Source organism: Caretta caretta, chromosome 10 (assembly GCF_965140235.1).
Source record: "Caretta caretta isolate rCarCar2 chromosome 10, rCarCar1.hap1, whole genome shotgun sequence".
Lineage (NCBI taxonomy): Eukaryota > Metazoa > Chordata > Testudines > Cheloniidae > Caretta > Caretta caretta.
In genome coordinates, this window is record NC_134215.1 from 74,763,959 (window position 1) to 74,785,892 (window position 21,934).

Genomic DNA, 21,934 nt, shown 5'->3' on the forward strand with positions numbered 1-21,934 from the left:
GCTGATTTGCACCAGCTGTGGATCGGTCCTAACTGGTTTTCTTGAGGGCTGAGTTCTGCTGGCTGTTATGGTGGGATAAGCAAGGTGAACTGTAATTAAATTTCATTTTCATTCCTGTAATTTGAGCAGGGGCTCCCAGATACTTGGAGACGTGCCCCTTTTTACCCTTGTACAAATCCAAATAAAGAAGATCAATGAATAAATCAGGGCTGCCCAGACAAGGGCTGTATTTTGCAACATGCCTGCAGTCTAAGAGGCTGCACCTAATTTGCATATAAATGTACCTAGATTCCTGTCCAAAATAAACAAATGGAACCATGAAATAGTACTGTAGCATGCTTAAAATCTGATGTGATGTTAATTAAAGGGAAGAGGGAATTACCCTGGACTGGAGTGCTTGCTGGGAGGAAAGGGAGGAGTCAGGAAGAAATTGCAGTGGTAGAAGTTAGGGAGCATTGCAGGAAGAACTGTGGTCATTGCTCCTGTCTAAAAAGAGGGTCTCCCTCTTGTACTATAGGAGCACTTCTTGTGCAAAACACTGGGGACTTTTCAGTGAAGTTGCAGTCACCTACACCAAGTCCGAATCAGATCATAGACTCTGTAGATCAAGGATTAATGTAAGAAATCAGCAGGCTCAGTGATTGACAGTTTTATTTGCTTTATGCAAAGTTCCATTTGATCTGACTTAGACCGAACTGAAAAGTCATTCCCGTGAACATCTAAGCCAGGGACCTGAGCAAAAGAGAGGAAAGAACTGAGATATTTGTATGTATCTTCCATGAAAGAGGAACAGAAACGGCTTGTTGGTTTGTATTTACCAGAAATAAAACACCACAACATTGCCCTCGCCCTGAGGTTACAGGGAAAAGGTAACTGTGGATCCATATCTTGTCCTCAAGCCACACTTTGGACATCCCTGGTATATAATGTGCCCACCACTACTTATATTGATATGTAATTACAGTGGGAGTTGATGACTTGATGCTATTGTATTTTTGCTCCAAAAGACAAGGTCAGTGTTCGAGCTTAATAGAGAAAGCTGGGGCTATTTAATAACTGGATAATTGAATAATGAAGCTATGATGCATTCCTTCTACTACAGACTAACTCAATTCTCCTTTTCCCTGCGCATGGCCTGAAAGCGCATCCGAGAAAGGCAATCACCGGGAAAGCAGCTACTCATTGGGTTGGAGCTGGTTAATTAGCAGAGCTATGGTCAACTATTGTTTACTGAGCCAACGGGGCCCAGAGATTCTTTAGCTCAAAGACTCCAAAACTGCAAAGTTAAGGGCTGCTCCTATCTGGCAAGCAGCTGTAGCCTCATTTTAATTAACTGCATATTCCTTCCTTGGTACAGCCTGTATGGATGGGAAGGTGTTTCCCAAGGAAATCAGAATGGGGACAGAGCAGGGAACAGGGTGGGAGTGGGGGTGGGGGAATAAGGTGAGTTCAGGAGGGCAATGAGGCGGGGGTCAACAACGCTGCTTAAGATCAAGGGCTGAAGTGCTGAGATGCTGCCAGACTTGAAAACTTTAATTTACTGTCACTGTTAGCCCCCTTTGAGGTTTATGGTGGTATTTATACACACAGCATCAATCACATGAAACAAGGAGGGGATTTATAGTTTGTTTTAAAGACTGCAAATGCAATGTAATGCAAATAGCATGCCTCATGGGCATTTACATTTAATGGGAAAATTACAGATGCAAAAGATTGGTAGAACAAATTTTAAATTGACTTTATTACATCTAGTGCTTTTCAGAGAATACTATTAAAAAAACACAGGAAGATATGGTAATGGAGTTCTACACTGTAGCTTGACAGTTTATATTCCCCTTAACTGACTTTGTTTGCATCTTCCTGCTTACATTACTTCTTTCAATACGTTTGGCTGATAAAATCTCTGCATCGTAAACTGATTAGAAACTTTGATTTGGTTTTGGTTTTGTTTCCTTTTTGGTTTTGGAATATTAGACCTGTAAAGCTGCTCATATCTCAATACGTGTTTTGAACTAAGGATCGTCATGAGGGCTGGTTAATTTGACCACATATATATACAATTATGTACTGTTATTGCATTAATTCTTATATATGCAGCCTCCTTAAAGAATTTGGATAAGCATCCCATACTTCTGCAATATTTTTTTTCTGGAATGAACATATATGGTTGAATTGTTTCATTATCTGTATAACTATTTGTGTAAAGCCCATTCTCTCTAGGAATACTGCTCTGAATGTCACTCATAAAATGATGATTCTATTCAGGAACAATTCAAGATTGTTATTATTATCCCTTGGCTTTATTACCATTATCTATTGGTCCATTTGAAAGTAGTTGGTGGATCTCACTTAATTTCAAGTAGGCATTCCCATCTTTGATAGCATTATTACAACTGGCATCCTTGTCGTCCATCTCAGAACTGAGACCAAGTACAGAAAGGTGGGGCTAAACTATACATTTACTCAGTACTAATAGTGGTCCATGAAGTTAGAGGCACATAGGTGGGGCAGGTCAGTGTGAACTGGCACACAACTGCCCATGTTGTGGATAAATACAGAATTCTGTTTTCCAGGGCTCTCAGTATTTACTAAAGCTAAGCTAATAGATTTCCAAGAATAACTTATTCCATGAATTTTACCTTGTTTTCACTCAGGTTCCAAAATTCTCTTTTTCATTATTTGTAAATTCAGTCAGCAGACATTTGTTCATTTGCAGATTGTTTGTGGGCAGCTCACTGTGAATACTTGCAAGTCATCATTTATTCTTGCTGGTTAGTTAACATAAGCATTGTGGAGTGGTTTTATTTCTATTATTATTATTATTATTACTATTATAGTTAGTACCCAAAGGAGCCACTCATGGCCCCCTTAGTATTGGGCATTCTACAAACTTAAGATGACCTGGTTTCTCTTTGATTTCATATCAATTAAAAGGTTTTTTTATTATTATTTGTAGTAGTTGTTTATTGAAATATAAGTACATAAGTAAATATCAATAACCCCTATTCTCTGTATGATATACATAATTGACCAACAGCAGATTTGACATTCATACATACAATCAGAATTAAGCATTCAAACATACCATTCACTTTTTGAGAGTATTCGTTCTAGTAAAGTTTAATCAGTCTGACGTTTGTGAAAAGCAAATGGACCTCTGAAGGTTGAATCATCCTCTAATAGTCAACTCAAAATTAACTTCTGAATTTGAATGAATTGTCACAGACAGTTTTTCCTATTATTTACTCAGCTCAAATCTAGCATTTTGAATTCATGTTGCAGCAAATATTACTCTACTAACGCTCTTAGTAATAAACTTTGCTGATTGGATCACACTCCACTGAGCTCAGAGGCTGCAATTTACATGTATTCTGTAACCACTAGAGCCAGTTAAAAATGGGATAAAATTGTCATGGAAAAATTCGTGAAAATTGTGTCCTTTCTTTCATCAAATTTTGAAATTTCAATTTAAAAAATCATTGAAATTGTTCATTTTGAAAACTTTTGACAAGCTGTAGTAATGTAAGTCACGCTGAAAATTAATTCTGTTAAGCTTGCTTTAGCTTAGTCACTTAGAGCTTTCATGAAGATGATCTTTGACCAAGAAGATATAACAACCTCTCCTAAATCTCATTTCTTGAATGAATCCAAGAGAGGCATAAGATTTGTACTCACTCTCTACTTCAAGATCATGTTTTATCCAGATTTTATCCACTTCTACTAGCTACTCTTTCTCTCACGGGAAATTAATGACCAGATGCTGGCCTGGTTCAAGCAGGTACAATTCTATTTGCTTCAGTGGAATTGTGCCCAATTACTCCACGACTGAACAGATCATAGCACTCCATATTTCTATTATAATCCCCATTCATGTGGGCCCCAACTGAGAAAAGCATTGAAATACTTGCTTAAGTCCATCCCTATTCAGCACAGCACTTACGCATGTGTGTAACTTTCACACATGTGCGTAAAGTCAGTGGGCCTTAAGCACATGCGTAAGTGTTTGGCTGGATAAGGGTGGATAGATGAATCAGGGTCCCTAATGAATAAGAGATTCAAAGTATCTCATTGCAGCCAGATCAAAAGCACAGACGTATAAATGACTTTTCAGTTTTGGTATTATAACGATTCCTGGCTATTTGCCTGTGGACCCTTTACATATAAGCAGCTCATTTTGTTGACTTTGCTCACTGCCCTATGGTACAGAATCTTCAGAGTAATACAGAGCACCACACAGATTGTAGCAGTGTAAAGGCTGGAAATTTGGCTTCTTAGGGAATTTGAACCTGGGGCCAAATGTAGAAAGTGTTAGGCTGCTGTTCTGAAGGGCCATTGGAGAAGGGCAGTAGTTGCACCAAAAGAGGTATAAAAAAGTGAATTAAGTGAGTCATTTCATTAGCAATAAGTGATGTAGCGGGCAAGTAGGAAGAGGTGTAGAAAAGAGATCTTTATTAAGGAAGCATAGTGGCCAATGTTACATGCCCAGTGGCCTTTGTGTGTAGTAGTAGGAGTATGGCCACCAGCTTGCATTCTGGAACTCTTGGTGTCACATCAAACTAGGTCCCTCCTGAAACCTAATCTTCTTTCCTCAGTTCCATCATACTACGTCTTTCCCATTTTACACTAAAAATGAACAAGAAATAATTAAGCAACTTTCAATTCCACAAAACACCCATAGGCCAGAGGCCATTTAGCCTAGGTGGAGTTATTCCTTTCCCTCCTGAAATCTGAGCCCCTTTCTCCAGTCTTCATGCCACATGAATTAGCCTGACGGGTCATAGGACCATGTGTTGGACAGAAAATCCAGTTTAAGGAAGCAGTTTATTTCGGTACCCTTAATTGACGTAGTGACTTTGGTCATGATCTGGATTCTATTGAAGTCAATGGAATTGTTGCTATTACTTTAAATGCTCCACCAACTGCAATATAGAAATATATTACAAGACCAGGAGTAGTAATCTGTGTCATTTCAGCAGATTTACTGTTGAGGTGTTGAGTCAGACCCAGGTTAGTTCTCTTCTCAACTGTGATGGATACATTCTCCAGGTCCAATCATCCATAACACACACATACCTGTTAAAGCTTCAGAGAACAATCCATATTAACATGGAGTTAATGCAAACAAACACTATTTAATCAGTTCACCTGTGACAGATTGCCCTGCAGTTGTGGCTTTTGTTTAATATTGAGAAAGTAGCACATTAGCACTGTGTGTGGAAATGTCACAGTGAGGGGAAAGCCACAGACACTGGGAAGTCTTTTTCTATTTTGCATTGGATGATCTAGAAGTGAAACAGACTTTCAGATACTAGAATCTGGAGCCATTAACAAGGTTAACACACACTGAATTTATACTCAGCTTTTTGCAGAAACAGCTCAGATACAGGTAACTCATAAAGCCACTCACCAGTCACATTTCACCTACTGTTCCCTAAATACCCAACCAACATTAAATAAATAAATAAACATACAATTACCGTAGATCTATTATGAACTAAAAGCATCCCCTTACTATTCACATATCTAGGCTGAGCAACCATGAAGACTTCAAAACAGAGAGAAAAAAAGCCATTTATAGAGAAGGCTGAGTTTCCCTTTGATGTCTGCTAGTGAGAACCCATAAATGGGCTAACCTTACCACAAGCATGCACAAAATAATATATATTTCCTTATCCTAAACCACTTATGAAGCAAGTACCAAGCAGTATCATTGATCTCTGTATGTCTGCTCACATGTGTAAAGTTAACCATTTGAGGAAGACTCAAACCTGTTGTATGGTATGTAGTAATACACACATACATATATATATACATACCTAATAAATACATGGGTATCTATGTTTGTGTGTGAATAAATACCAGAGCTACACAAAACTAGTGATTTTTTTACTGTGAAAGTTTACACACAAACACATGAATTGTAGCATTTCAGCCAATTTAACATCCCCCAAATTTAATGTTTCTGCAGAATTTAATGAAATGGTTATTTTAATATTGGTAATATGATAAAAACAGTCCAACTAGCTTATATTAGGTATGATGATCCCTCCATTCCACCATGTTTTAGTTTTATGAATGATTGTTTTATTTAAAAACTGGCAGCCTTCCTTTCCCTTCTCTGTGCTCTCTGTGAGATATGATATCCAATACTTATTTGTACTTTCTTCATGTTTTGATTTAATTTGATTAACTATATCCTTTAATGGCACTATGGCTTTGCAATATTATTGTGCTGGTACATTGTACTTCAGCATCCAGAAGCCATCAGTCTGCATTACAGCAACATTTTGAAACTAATTCAAAAAGGCATTATTCTGTACCTCTTTACCACAGGATAGATGTCCGCTCTCATACTGCAATGGCCAGCCTAGAGCTGCAGGCCAAATCTGGGTTGAATTTATCCAAAGACTTGTCTTAGTATTCACATTCCAAGTCTGAACAGTCTATTGAATGTTACCCCTTCATTCCTGCTTTTATTGCTGGTTGGCTTCTATGACATTTTTATTTTTCAGTTCATTTATGCATTGGTATTTTAAGATCTTTATACAGGTTCAGCTCTACACTCTGCAATTATACTCTGTTTATAAAGAAAGAAAGAAAGAAAGAAAGAAAGAAAGAAAGAAAGAAAGAGTCACCTTATCTGAAAAATCAAGCCCAAAATTATTAGTTTGACTGAAATCCAAGAGGAATTGAAAGATACACATAAAGTTTTCTGATCTATAGGATGAAACCAGCAAGTAAGGTTGAGCAAAACAAACATGCATGTGGACAGGCAAAGAAATCTGCAAATTCACAAGTGTGTACAGATAAACTCAGGAGATGGCATCAGTGCACACAATCAAAAGTGAATTACAGTCATCAACACTGGATAAGTAACAATCAGGAAAGGAAAAGTGGGGCCAAAGTTGAATCGGGTCCAGGAGAAGGTTTTTCTTGATTACCCAGTTTGAGACACACCATTGTGCAGCCCATATTCCATTCAGAGGGGATGATGATGCATAGTTGGAGAAACAATATATAAGATAGGCTTCCAACAGGATCACAAGGTCTGATGATATAGGTAGGGGGCTAGTGGCAACATGCCAGAGAAGCCAAAGTCAGGAGAACTGGAGAAAGAAAAGTAAAACCGGGGAGAAAGAGAAGATGTAACTGTGTTGAACTTTCATATGGCAGAACTGGAATCAATGACTGCAGTTCAAGATTCCTGTTAGTATAGCTGAATAACTCAGGGTAACACCCATAGAACCACAAAGCAAACCTGTCTGAGTCTTGAGGCAATTACAGGATCAAACATTCTTTAAAAAGAAAAAAAGAAATTGCACTTACAGTTGGAACAATAACAGTAAAGTTTATACATGATGATTTCTCTTGCATCAGAGCCATGCTTGCCACATGCCAAACATAAACCAGATTGCATAATAAGTAGGTTTTTCATAATTTCCTCAGATTAGGTTTTTATTAATGCCTGTCAACAGCAAATGATAGGCATGTGTTGCATTAACAGCTGCTATAAGCTATGCCAGCAGCTCTGACTTCATTGCTAATCTAAACCCTAGAGTAAGCCTAAAAGCCCATTGATTGCAGAGGAATCAACCCTATTTGCATTAAACCTCAGAGAGTTTTCCTTTCTTTCTTTTTTTAACCAAATATCAGTTATGTTTACATTTTCACTAGTAACAGTGAATAATTGCTGGTTTATTCATAGGGGTTTAAAATAAACTAAATTGATGATCATCTCCAAGATATTCCAGCCTTCCTGCTTTATTTATAAACTTCCTCACTTAGACTGGCATCTTTGGCAAACTCCTTTGGTATTTCTCCATGCTCAGATTTGAATAGCACTAAAGATTTTCCCCTCTCCACCCCTCCTGTTTATAATAATCAGGAAGATCTGGTCGCTGTAAAACAAAAAGTAGCGGCGAAATAATGGATAATGTTCTACAGAAGCAACAATCATTCTAGTTGTTATAAACTACAGATAAGAGAAATCATCTGGCCAAATTTAGAACCTGTACAAGTATCATGGCTTGTAGATTTAGAAAATAACTCAAAACTTATGAGGTCAGTTTTCATGGACCTTAAGCAAAAGGTGAATTACGGGCTCCTGGCTGTATCTTGTACTTTATTCTCATTTGTCCTAAAGGAAAGGCAATAAAAACTTTTAAATAAGAACCTTTATTGTTTGCATAACATAGATTTCTAATTAGTTAGGTAGGAAAAGTGTGGTTTGGAATGTTGTTTTTTCCCAGATAAAAATTCCCCTAAAAAAACAATAGTTTAGAAAGGGGGCTGAGTGGGTGGGAAGTAGTTCATAGTACTTGTAAAAGTTCTGCAAAACTCAAAAATTAAAAAAAGCAAAAAAACAAAAAGCTACAGCATTCTCTAAAGTTTGAATACTCTTCATTATCAAAGTGGAAAGATGACTTAAATAATACATTTCCTTAATGCTCTTACTAGTAGCAATATTTGGCCTTGGATGAATATCCCAAATATCAATAATATGGTATTCAGGGAATTTGTTATTTGGGGCTACAGCTGTTGAACTCTTACTCAGTAGAGCTGAATATGCCTCATATACATTACATGGCTGGGGCCCCCTGATTCATCTAAATATCAACCACGTGAATGGTAGGCCTTGTTAGCACATGTGTTGGGTTGAACTCCTCTGAGCTGTGTTCTGTTACATCGCTTCCCTTGGATTCTACTTAATTAAGGTTGAAGACAAAACTCCGCTGGTGCAAATGGGCAAAGCTCAAAGTTTCATCCATTTATACGAGAAGAGATTAGGTCCACAGTGATGAGTCCAATTTAACAAAACTGTTTTATGTAGGTGTATATTATTTTTCCTAGACCTGAATGTGTCTAACCAAAAGCTAAATGATTTTTCACTTAGGAAAAAATACTGAACCCATTGAAGTCTATGGTGAAACTCTGATTGACTTCAATAGGGCTAAGGGTCTTCACTGATTTTGAATTTTTAGGGCTATTTCCTTTTGATGTTTTTCCCATATGTCTCCCTTCCTTTCTAATCCTTGCAAATTCTCATAATTATGAGGGTGAAACTGTCTTCCCCACTATGCTGAGTAGTCTACTGAAGTCATGAGACTACTCTCAGGGTAAAGTATTACTCAGTGTGAGTAAAGACGGAAGAATTGATCCACAAACAGTCAGACTAAGAGATGCATGGACCTAAGCCTAACCTTTAGTATTCAGCTTCCCTATCCCTTATGCTACACAGAACATGAGGCTATGTCTACACTACCGCTGTAAATTGACCTACGCTACACAACTCCAGCTACATGAATAACGTAGCTGGAGTCAACATACCTTAGGTTGAGTTACCGCAGGGTCTATACTGGGGGGGTCAATGGGAGAAATTCTCCCATCAACTTACCTTACTCTTCTCATCTCGGGTAGAGTACAGGGGTCGGCTGGAGAGCGATCTGCTGTCAATCTGGCGGGTCTTCACTAGACCCGCTAAATTGACCACTGGTGGATCGATCTCAGAGTATCGATCCCGGCTGTAGTGTAGACAGCCTCAGTTACATCAAGCCACATTATGTATATCTACGTTTATAAAAAGACACAGATAGATGGCAAAAAATCCATGTTGTTTGTCCAAAGCAAAAATCATGAAACGCCATTGGACTATCACGGGGTGGGTTATATTCTAAAATTTCCTAAAAAGCCAGTTGTGTCAGTTTCACTCTATGTACAACGTCAGCCATTTTAGTGTCACTGAAAAATTAATCAGACTGCCTAAGTGAGTAATACTTTGCCCAGTGTGCACTCAGGAGGTACACATTTTTTATTGTGCTCACAAGCCAACACAAAAAAGAATTTGCCCAAAGGAAAACTGACAGCTTAGTCAGGAAAAGGCTGAATAAATAGGTCTTACATATTGTCCAGAAGATCAACAAACTCCGTCTTCGCTGAACCAACAGGGGAAGCAAATTGCAGACCTGAGGGCTCTCTTTAACAGTCTACTTCTAGCTCCTCCCAGAGTTAAAATCTGTGGATTCTTAGCTACAGTGCCCCAGCAGATTTCACCTTCTGAGAATCAGTTTTTAAGACACTCTGGACTTAAAGAGAATACCTATTTTAATCAAGGTCAGCGTGGAAGTGGCAAAGGTATGCATTACTGCCCTGAGAACCTCATCCAAGAGGAAACACTACAGCCTCCTAGCCAGATGGGGTGCTATGTGAGAATCCAGGAGCATGAAGGATTAAAAAGGACCCCAAACTCCTGATCTTGCAAGCTGTTTCTTTCAGGTGGACCCTTATGCCCATACAAAGCCTCATTGAAGTCAATGGGGTTCCATGGACATAAAGGTCCTCCTAATGGGATCGATCTGCAGAATTGGGAACCAAGATTCTGAATCACCTGCATTTGTAGGTATCTGATTCTGTTTAGATATTATCACAGCTTTGCTCTTGTTTGCAATTCATAAGTCGGGATTTTTGTAGCATGAGAGTGGAAGGCTGTCAGGCCATTATTAAGAAACAGTGACCTGCATTTCAAACAAGCTCAGCTAATCGGGAGGAAGGATTCTGTACCAGCTGTTTAATAATAGTTTGTCTAATAAAATATTCATATTATCATACATTTTCAATCTTAGAGGATGGATCAGGATGTCATTTTAATATTTTTCCCCCTACTAAAATACAGTTTTAATTAAAGCTAAAGATATATTGCCTACAGAAAGCTAAACTGTTTAAAATTATTAACTGCTTGAATACTTGTTGCTATACTACAAGCTGCCATAAAAGAAAAGAAATTAAGTACATGGGGGATTAACACAATTTTGAAAGCTGTGTTCCCTTCCCTCCTCCTTTTAGATACGCCTAACTGAGCCATAACTATTTTTCTCCACTCAGCCAGACTCCAGCTTTGTGGCTTTTTTAATAACCTGGCTTTTCAAGCTTGTGCCCCCGAGAGCCTTTTCATTTCTGCCGCACTACCTACAAGCAAATTTCTTCCAGTTGCTCAACAGTCTAATGCCTCCCTTTCTTCGTTGTTGAAGCATTTCATTGCAGTTTCATTGACTGGGAGGTGTTCTGTTACAGTGGAATCAATAGCTTAGGGCTTCCCAGCACACCGATTAGCTTGTCAGTCAGAGCCTGGGGGAGGTAGTGTAAAGCCCAGAATACCAGGGGCCACCAGTTTGAAAAGTAAGGAATGCAAGGAGCTCGTATGGGTTTTTCTACCACCTGTTGCTCTGCAACATGTGCAAAGTGTATTAACTTCTTTGCTGCTACATGCCTTAAAGGTCAACTGCGATAGACACTTTAAGCTTTTGGAATATTTTAACTCATTACAGGAATCAGCTTTTACTGATTTGTTACAGAGGCTCCCAAACAAAAAACAAGTTATGTTTTCTATGGGCTTGTATTTGATGACAATTTGGTTACTATTTTTTAAAAAAATAAACACTTCATTTGATCTTTTTATTACATACAAAGAGAAACCTGTTTCTCCTGTTATTGTGATTTCTTCTGCCGTAATTCCTTCCCCCGCAAATGTGGAAGACGATTATGGAATGTCACAAGGGGACACTTATTCTTTCCTGGTTTAGAACGAAAGATGATGAAATCATGAAATATAAAGTTCGGAAACTTCTGCCACACATACGCTGCTGGTCCTCATTTTATAAAGCCTAGATGCTGCATTCCCTGAATTGCTCAGCTCTCATTCTCCTCTTGCCTAAAGGGAAAGGAAGGCAGCTCACCTCTCTTGCTCAGGAGTCTCTTTAGGGTATACGCAAAAAGAAAAGGAGTACTTGTGGCACCTTAGAGACTAACCAATTTATTTGAGCATGAGCTTTCGTGAGCTACAGCTCACTTCATCAGCTGTAGCTCACGAAAGCTCATGCTCAAATAAATTGGTTAGTCTCTAAGGTGCCACAAGTACTCCTTTTCTTTTTGCGAATACAGACTAACACGGCTGTTCCTCTGAAACCTGTCTTTAGGGTATGTTACCAATTTTTTCAGTTTAGAGAAGCCTCCAAGCTGCTCTAAACTGCATCAGAGCCAGCTGAGAATTAAGGAGCTACAGCTGGCTCCCTGTTAGCCACCCATCTCAGCTGCTCCACCTGGGCAAATCTGAGAATCTGGCCCTATGATTATCGGAGGTAATATGGGGGAATATATTGATAATTGGCTATTGTCGAGCTTGAGAAGAGGGTGATCATCATCAGCTCTCAAGATCAGGTTGTGAGTAATTATATGCTGCCTTTAAGAATTGTCCAAATTCTAAAGAAATATATACCCCAAACCACTCCAAATACAGCCATTCAAAACAGAGGCACAAGCCTTTAATCCAACCTAAGGAAACCTTATTACAGACATTTATTATCCCGAAAGACGTCACACTTAACCACAAAAGGAAATTCTGTGCTTACAGCATAAAAGCCTGTGTTTTGCTGTCATCACATTTGGGTTTGCTCACAAAACCTCTACAAACTTACCACAAACCACAAGGTAAATCTGTATGGTGCAAGTAGGGTTTATTAAAATAATTCCACAAAATTAACTCAATAGTTTTTGTTTTGTTTTGCTTTTTTAAAGGAGGGCACTGGGATTTTCTAACTAATAGCATAAACAACAGCTGGAAGCTCTTGCACTAGTTATGTGGATTCCAAAGTTTGCATTGAAAATATTAATCTTTTCAATGGAGAACAATTCTAGATTCATACCATTCCAAATGTGGCGAATAAAAAAAATGACATTAATTCAAAGACCAGTAATGACATATTTTTGGGTGTAGACTAAAATAGGAATTCAAATCAGTCTCCTCCCTTTTTTTTTTTTCTGCTCCCACATCTAGGACAAATGTGAGATTAGTTCAAGTTAAGAAAAACAATATTTTGCTACGCACTCCGGTTCACGTATGTGCTGGTTTTTATATGCTTCTTTTCATAAGCAGCATGTACTTGGGTGCTAGTGGAACATGAATGATGCTGTAAAAACACACATCCTTTATACCCCTTAATAATTAATATTCCTGAGAAAGTCAATAATAGTTTCAGCTTTCCCTCTTCTCCACCCATCACTAGTGGTGCCGTTAATTCAGCAAAATTAGAAGTCTTGTGTTGTCAGAGTAAATCACTCCCACTTGGTTATGAATGTAGTTAATTCAGCAAGAGTGCATGCTTCAGGTTTGGTTTTGTTTTCCTTCCTTTTTTCCAGCATTTTTCACATGTATGCATTACAGTTGCTTACTTCTAACATGTGCCATAGGTAAAATTACATTTGCTGATGACTGAAATACAACTTTTGGCCTCAGAATAATGCATTGCAGCTTGATGCTTCCTTCACTGAAAATACCGTCTGGGGTTGCACTGAACCAGTTGTAACAAAAGCACCTTATCATATATCATATTGCTTAAACCGATAGATGTAATTAATTATTGCTTTTCCTCACACCTTCTCGATAGTTACCTCAGGCATCTGAAAACAGGCCTGCTACTTGTAACCACTTGAAGCTTCTGTCATCAGAAGGGGATTACTTTTTACATTATCCTATACTCCAAAAAAGAATGCAAGACCGCCCAGCCAACAGCTATCAACACCAGACTAGACCTGGAGTGAAACAAACCTGCACTCAATACAGGTTCCATCCAGCACACCAGGGTCTGACATTTACACAGAACTAGAAATGTGGCTCTGGTGCCTTGCGGATTTTGAGTCTCAGCTCAGTTACAAGTCTTCCAACATCTTTACATTGAAAAATATTTCTTTTTTATTATTAATGACCCAGTTCCAATGAAATGAAGATAACTGTAAGGCATTCCCTATTCAGTGCATGGAAACCCATTGTAGCTTTAACAAGATAATTTCCCGAGAAAACACCAATTTCTTTGAATAAACTGATTATTTTAGCAAATGAGCACTATTTTTAGAACTCAAGAGGGAATTCATGAATGAACAAAATATAAAATGACAGGTTTCAGAGGAACAGCCGTGTTAGTCTGTATTCGCAAAAAGAAAAGGAGGACTTGTGGCACCTTAGAGACTAACCAATTTATTTGAGAAGTGAGCTGTAGCTCACGAAAGCTCATGCTCAAATAAATTGGTTAGTCTCTAAGGTGCCACAAGTCCTCCTTTTCTTTTTGAAAATATAAAATATCCATGAGTGTACATATACATAAAACAATCCATCTAAATATGAAGATACACACAATAGAAAATATATGCACACACACGCATCCACAAAAAGACAGACATGACAGTCACATTCTTGGTAGAAATATTTGAACTAAAGTAATACATTGGGCATATTCTCTATTGGCCGGTTAGAACAGAATCCAAACACATGATGTCTAAATGGTGACTTTGTGTGGGTGCCTGTGCAACATTACTGTCTTTTAAAAAGCTATTTCTAGAGAGAAAATGGCTTTTTTAAAGGGCAAATTAAAGGATCATATAAAACGTACATTTTCCTTCCACTTTACCTATTTTTTCCAGCAAACTGTATCCTGTAAATGCATTCAAAGAACCTGCCTCGATGAATCAGTACTGCGTAAGCTAAGTTGTACATTTCATATCCACATCAACACCTACAGCCATCATGACTTCATGTGTTTGGATTCTGTCCTAACTGGCAGTAAAAGCTGTCATTAGGGGCAGGAAACAGTATGAAAGACCTTTCATGGCCTCTTTCAGCATGCAATGTCATCTGTTACCATGGGTTGTATAGTACTGATGGCTATAAATGCCACTATGAATGATGCAATCTCATATGTGATGATGAACTTGAAAAAACCTTTGTTGAATTTGTGCTTAAGGTGCTCAAATTCCAGTTATTCATGAGCATCCAAAATGTTGATCACCAGACTGATGATATCCTAATGGGTTGGTGTGTTCCAGCAACCCCAGTGGCAATGCGACAAAATGCTTGCACAGCCGTTCCTACAAGATATGGCACAGATAAATTCGCTTTATGGATTTCCATGTGGGTTATTTGTTAAGCATTTCACCTGTGTCCCATTTTCTGCTGCTCATGGGGCAGAGTTAATACTTAAAATCTGAAGGTTTCTTTAATGTTAGTTTTTGTCTGTAGAGCTCTTCTCGAATTTTTTTGCTTAGATGAATTTGTAAAATTGATTTTGTATGCTTGCTGTCTGTCCCACCACACATAATGTGACCTTGGGTTTAGTTAGTAGCCTTATTATATTTTCTATGTGTGAGAGAGGGAGCTAGAATTTGGTGATCTCAGAAGCGAGGCACCAGGAGCTTTAACTTTTGCCAGGGTGGCATGATCCCTCACACAACTCTGCCAATGCTCCTTGGTTGTGAACAGCTGCACAATTTTCTACTGTAGTCATGGACCTCTCTTAAGCAGAGATTGCCAAGCATGCTGCATTGGGTTGTGCTTTTGTGATGTGAAATATGTCCACCAGAGACTATGAAAAACGTATTTTTCTCTTGTAACCTAATCAGAACTTGAACCCAGCTTTCCAGAGGTGAAAGATTCAGGCATTAACTCATTAGCTACTAGCCTTATACAATCGTGAATCCTCTTCACTGAGAAACAGCCTTCATGACTCAATTTTCTCAAAGGTACTATGAGCTTCTAACTCCCACTGTGCCTAATTCCACAATCCTAATAATAAAATGTTGTGGCCATAGAAAATAGAGTTACCCAGTGGTTCTACCTTTTGAGCCATTAAGGGTCCTCTTAACACCCCCTCCCCAGGCTTCTTCCTTCAGGGATAAATTGTTAGCTTGACTGTGAGCTCAGGCAGATTTTAAAGTTAAAGACATCCTGGCAGAGATTAACAAGAATGAAAACATGGATCATCATCATCATCATCATCATCACCACCAGAAAGAGGACATTTGGATTTGTCCAACTCGATTTAATTCCTCACCAGTGGCCACAAAAAGCCAGATTAACCCAATAACCTTACAAAAATAAATTAATTAATAGTACAGCTACAAATCACACACCTTAAATCTTCTGATACACTGCAGCATGAAGATCTGCATAGGGAATATGCAGATTTGCCACAGTGAGTAAGAGATAAGCTACCATAGCTTCTGGAATCCAACCATCTTCTCCAATCAGCTGCAAAGCTTCATGACCTTACATGATACAAAAGGGCCCTTTTTGTTGCTAATAATAAAGACCAGCAGAAAAACCTAGTATTATAATATAAATACAGAATTTTACCATCATGTTTTTTTTTCTTTATGCAAATAGAATGAGACATAACTGTAGAAGGAGTAGAGCCAAATGATTAAAATCAATTTTTTCTAATTGTAATGATAAGGAACCATATATGGGTGTGTACCTATTTATTACTACAGTATTTGTATAAAACAATAAAAATAGTATAGTGCATAAATTGGCATATACTCACAAATAACAAATAGTTTACTATAGTAAATACATAGGTATACACATACAGACTTGTATTATGGATGTGTATATAAAATGTAATAAATCAGTAAAAGCCTTAAAATAGTATAGAGAACAGAAAATGGTAGAAATTGATAACCAGTTGAATATAAATTTTTATTAAAAAATAATAATCAACATTTAAAAGATGAAACTATTAAACTATCTAGATCTGTGACATGGAAGGAGGAAAATAATTAAGAAATTATTAGAAAAAGCCAGCAAGCAAAAGGCAACAGTGAGCTAATGCAACCAGACAGAAGTTAACAATAGTAAATGGACCAAATAGGCAATGGCCGTGAATGATTCTCTGCAGCTAGACATATGAAACATGTTACCAATATTACTAAAAAATCATGTATAAACAAATAAAAACAAAATATGGGACTACCAAGATGCCATCATTCAGCTTCTATGCTGTATCTTGCTCCCCTCCTTTGGTATAATTTATCTTGTTAGATTATATAATCTGCTCGGGACTGTGTCTTCCAATGTTTTTGAAAAGTGGCTATAAAAGCCATGATAAACGAAGGACCAGATTTTGATACCTTAACTCACTTTGACTAGGACCTTACTCCACTAGTTGAAGTCAATGGGTGAAATCCTGGCCCTGCTAAAGTTAAAAGCAAAAGTGCCAAGGCTATTTGCAGAGTAAGGTGCTACTCAGCCTAAGTCAGGGTATCAGAATCTGGCCCTATATAATCAGTAATAACAGTATAGTCATTTTTATAATCATTTTGAGCCTCATCCCAGCTCCTTCTTGCTGGTCCTAAAATCTTAAAGTATCCCATCCCTCAGTTGTTACCTCTTAAGTAACCTCAGAGGCCCAACTTCTTCCCACCTCTTCTTTCATCTATTAAAAAAAAAACGGTGAAAAGACAGATCTTTCTTTAAAACCATGATGAGAATTATTGCCCTGAAAGGCTGGCGATTTCAATTCCAAAAGCAGGGACTGTAACATCTCCCTCATCTTGAAAAAAAGATTCAGGGATGGGAGTTTTGCAGCTCTAGAACTAGACCACTGTAACAGGGATAGCCCCTTTGTGTGCTAATCCCTTTTCACTTTCTTTTTCACTCATAACAGTTGCCTGTTACTGGTGACTATGAAGAGCTTCAGGCCTGCATTTCAACTAAGGGGCCTGTCTTTATTCTCTCAGAAGAGGGCTGTCTCAAGAGCAACATGCTAAAGTGCTAAGTTATCGTCAGGCTGGGACTTTCTTGCAACTGTTTGTGTGTGTGCGAAACAAGCTCTCAACATGTTAATAAGCCTTTAACCCAGATTACACCACCTCTCTTTCTATAGTGCTCTTTTAGGGCAGGGTGTGAAAGGTCATCCTCTCAGCCTGGATAGCAGTACTCAACCAATTACAGTGCTCCAGTGTTACAATAAAAGGGATCTTTGAACCTATGGCGATAAAAGATTTTACATGTCTAATTTTCAAAAACACAATTAAGAAACAGGGGAGAACTGTTTATGTCTATTTGGGGTCCTGAATGATTTTTTTTTTGTTTAAAAAAACCTATCATTTCTGCTCAAATACAGGTCTGAGAAATGTAGTATGCCCACTGCGTAATGTGTTTGAAAAGCTAAACCGCTAAACCATCAAATTCAAGTAGGAACGATACATAAATCCTGTGTCTGCTGAAATAACAGGACTTGGAATATCTGGGAATATGTGTAGGCTGGTTTCATGGAAACAATATTTATAGTTAGGGGTAGAAAGACCTTGGATTACATACTGCATTTGTGTCTTTTCAATGTAGGAGTCTGTGATGCTAAAGAGATTGTGTATTTCTTTTGTTTCAGTACTTTTTGAAACCAAACTCACTGATTATTACCCAAGGTGTTCAGTGTTATTCTAAATGTTAGTCTCCAAAAGAATATCTCAGATGAAACCAGTGGGTCAAATTCACCCACAAAGTATGTCCACCGAAGTCAATGGAGTTCCATCAGGAATCAGTTTTGCCCAATGTGTATCTTCATGAAATTTCACTGAAAACTAGAATTTGGTTAGTGTAATGCCAGCAGTCAGAGAGATCCCAGAGGGACAGTGTGTCCATTGACGACTCTGCTCATAGTTAACTGCTTTATCCTTTAGACTACAAGTTTTCCTATTAGTGATGGGCTAACCTTGATGGGCAAACCTCTAATGTTTCCAAAATTCAGTATGAATAAATATCCAAATGTCTGTAGAACATGGAACTCGTATGATCTGGGTCATCAGCTCCTCACAGTTAGTCCTCAGAAATGCCCCAGGATTCCATCTTTATTGTTTAATTAAATAGCATAAAGGTAGAAATTTCAAATGAGATTTGGATGCCCAATTCCCATTAATTAAAATGAATTAGGCAGCTTTAAATAATCTCAGCCTAAAAGACCCTTATTCCTTAGCTGCCCATACCCTTGGTATCTGGCTGCCATTAGTTACATTTTGAAGCACTTCATTGCTCTCAAAGAAAAGAAATGGGAACATTTTTCATTCTCTTTTATCCACTCCTATAAAACTATTAATAGTATCAAGACAGGCTGTCTTTCCTAGTAATAGTAAGAACTAGAGCACTTGCATCATATGTTAAGCATGGTTTCAGCACCAGCAATAATGTCCCTGCAGTTAGAACTGCAGGCCCTAAATTTGTAGAATATCATAAATCTTATATTGAAGAATTTGAGGAGGGCAGGACTACTCTGGGACATGCAAAGGAGTGTAAAATGCCTACAGCGTCAATAGGAAAAACAAAGGCGAATGCTGCTCTTTGTTTTGTTCAGTGGTTAGATCAGAAAATTAGATGCAAGAACTGTCTTGAGGTCTATTCCGGGAGGCGTTTACAGACTCTTTGAATGTTGCTGGGCAAGTCACTTTACCTCCATGTAACTTTATCCAGCTGTAAAATGAGTATTTTTCTAGCTCACCGAGGTGTTGTGAGACTTAATTATAAAGGTTTTTTTGTTTTGTTTCGGGGGGGGGGGAGGAGTGAGTGTTAGGATCCTTGAAAGAATAGTGTCAAATGAAAGGTTTCCCACTTTGTCACAGCAAATATCTGCATGGCTGAATAGTGGCCTATCTACGTACTGAAATATGGAGTCCCAGAAAGATAAAGCAAATGATATTCATTCAGCACTTCCAGCAAGTGTCCAGTATCTTTTCCTCTTCTTCCACTCAATGAACTGTTAAAAGGCCATAAAGAACTGTTGTGCAGATGATATGAAACTAAAGAATGTGTGGTAGGTGTTCCACATTTTGGTACCATCTGTGCTAATTCCAGCCAAAACAGTCTCTGACTCCAGTGTAACTCTGATCCTGACTGGAGACGTGGGGAGTAGCAGGACTAGCACAAACATTTTTGTGCAGGAGGTTTATTATCAGTGTTAACAAATCTTGCCTTTCTCTCGCTCTGTAATAACTATAACTCTCCTTAAGAACTCTGATCTGGCTGCTGGCCTTCTAGGTGCAAACACAAGCCCAAATATGTGGCCATTTCTAAAGACATCTATGGAGGTGTGTTACTGCTGAGCTATTTATAGTTAATAGCTTGAGCTAGTTGGTTAACTTAAGATGGGTTTGGAAAGATCTTCACCAGATAAAGAGAGAAAATCAACAGCTCATTTATGAAGCTCTTGTTTTGTCTCCTCTCCCTCTCATGTTCCCATGAAGTTTTCTCCCTTATGCTAGGGTAGAGAAACAGAGAACATCCTGATGAGACATGGCATGGCAAAACTCAAGTTAGATGTTTCCTGGAAATTATTCTGGGTCTCAAACACCTGTGGAAGATGTTTTCAGGTATCAGACTCATTTGCCTTTGCACATTGGACCAGAAATTAGTTTGTCTTTTTCTTTACTTCAGTCCATCTCTTGATATGTTTTCAGTGGGATTGCTCTTCTCAAGGAGATCCATGGGGGAAAAAAAAGTAAAGAAACTGTGTGTGTTTGTGTGCGTGAGAGAGAGAGAGAGAGACAGAGTCAGTCATCTTATTATGTGGGGGCTTACATACTACAATGTCATCACTGTCAAACATAATAAAAGTAGGGATAAAATACTTAACCACATATTGATCTGCTCCTGCATTTCCGGTAGCATCCTTAGTTGTAATAAGATCTTTCTGAAGAGCTGTAATGAACAGAGCAGCGTGCTTCCTCTAACTGTTTGTTTTGGAAACAGTGAAGGAAACATCTGACCTCATATTTACTCATTTGTCTGCTGTTCTGCTATTGCTATAATCCTAGTATGTTTGTGATTCTCGTAAAAAATGCAGAGGGGAACCTGTTTTGAGTTTTACTCCTGTTAGGCTATACATTACAAGGACAGGTTCTGTTATCTAGCTGTGGAGCTGCTTTTCCATTGGACAAATATTTGAATGGACCTAGCTGAGATGGATTAGTTCTGGAATTTTATTAAATGATGGAAGAAATCATAGAAGTTAGTGATGGAATAGTCCTGTTGGATCATCCAGTCCATCTCCTTGCCAATGCAGAGCTTCTCCCTGTAGTTCATTTTCTAATCCCAAGTGATGGAGCTTCTACTGCTTGCCTTGGGAAATAATTCCACAGCCAGATACATCTCTCTCTCTCTCTCTTTCTCTCTGAGAATTTTTTTTCCCTCCTGATATTCAACTTAAGCTTTAATTTTATTCCAACAGTCCTAGTTTTACCTATGACTTGTCTAAAACAAATCTATATGACTTCATCAATCCACCGATAAATAAATGATAGACTTTGTTTATTCCATGACTGAGGCTTGACTATATTGGGGGTAAGACGGTCGTCCTTCTTTGCTACAAGCTTGTTTTATTAATGATGAAGCAACAAATGTGGCACACTCTTCTTTCATCCCATTTCTGAACATATTCCTTGTTGTTATTTTATTATTCCTGGAAGAGGTAATTTGAACATGGATGTTTTAATGAATGGGTGGCACGATGGAGAGACATGAGAATAAGCAATAAAAGCTTCCTATCAGTGGATTTACCTGCAATATCTCTGTTTAATAATTCCTCATCTGCAATCTACCCTCTTCCCTATAGTTTCCTTTCCTTGTTCTCTACTGACTTCACACATTACCTGGATCAGATAAATGCATGCTCAGTTTAATCTTATTATAGCAAAATCCACTCAGCTATCTTATAGTTAAGTACCAAATCTTAGCTCCAGAACATTGGTTTTGCCCAGGGATGTGGAACTGATCTCAGTGCTTATTTGAGGATAGCCTGGTGTAGCTGAGACATGTGGTCAATCTGCTTATAAGCATGAATGTGCAGTTTCAATTCAAATGGAAAGTTTTAAAAAAATACACCACTTGTTTTGCAGGTAACAAAGGTATTTACTTCTGTACCTCTGATTCCCCCCCTCCCCCGTATTTTGGAGAGGGAAAGGGAAATGTCAGCTTTCCTGCATCTGTCGTTGTCAGACATAAGCTAAAGTAGTGTGAAACATAATGGCTGTTAAGGATTTTAAGAAGCCCCAAAAAGAGAATTCCTCCTCCTCCCTCATTGGAAGCCCTCTGGAGAATAAAATTGGATCAGGTACCCTTGACAAA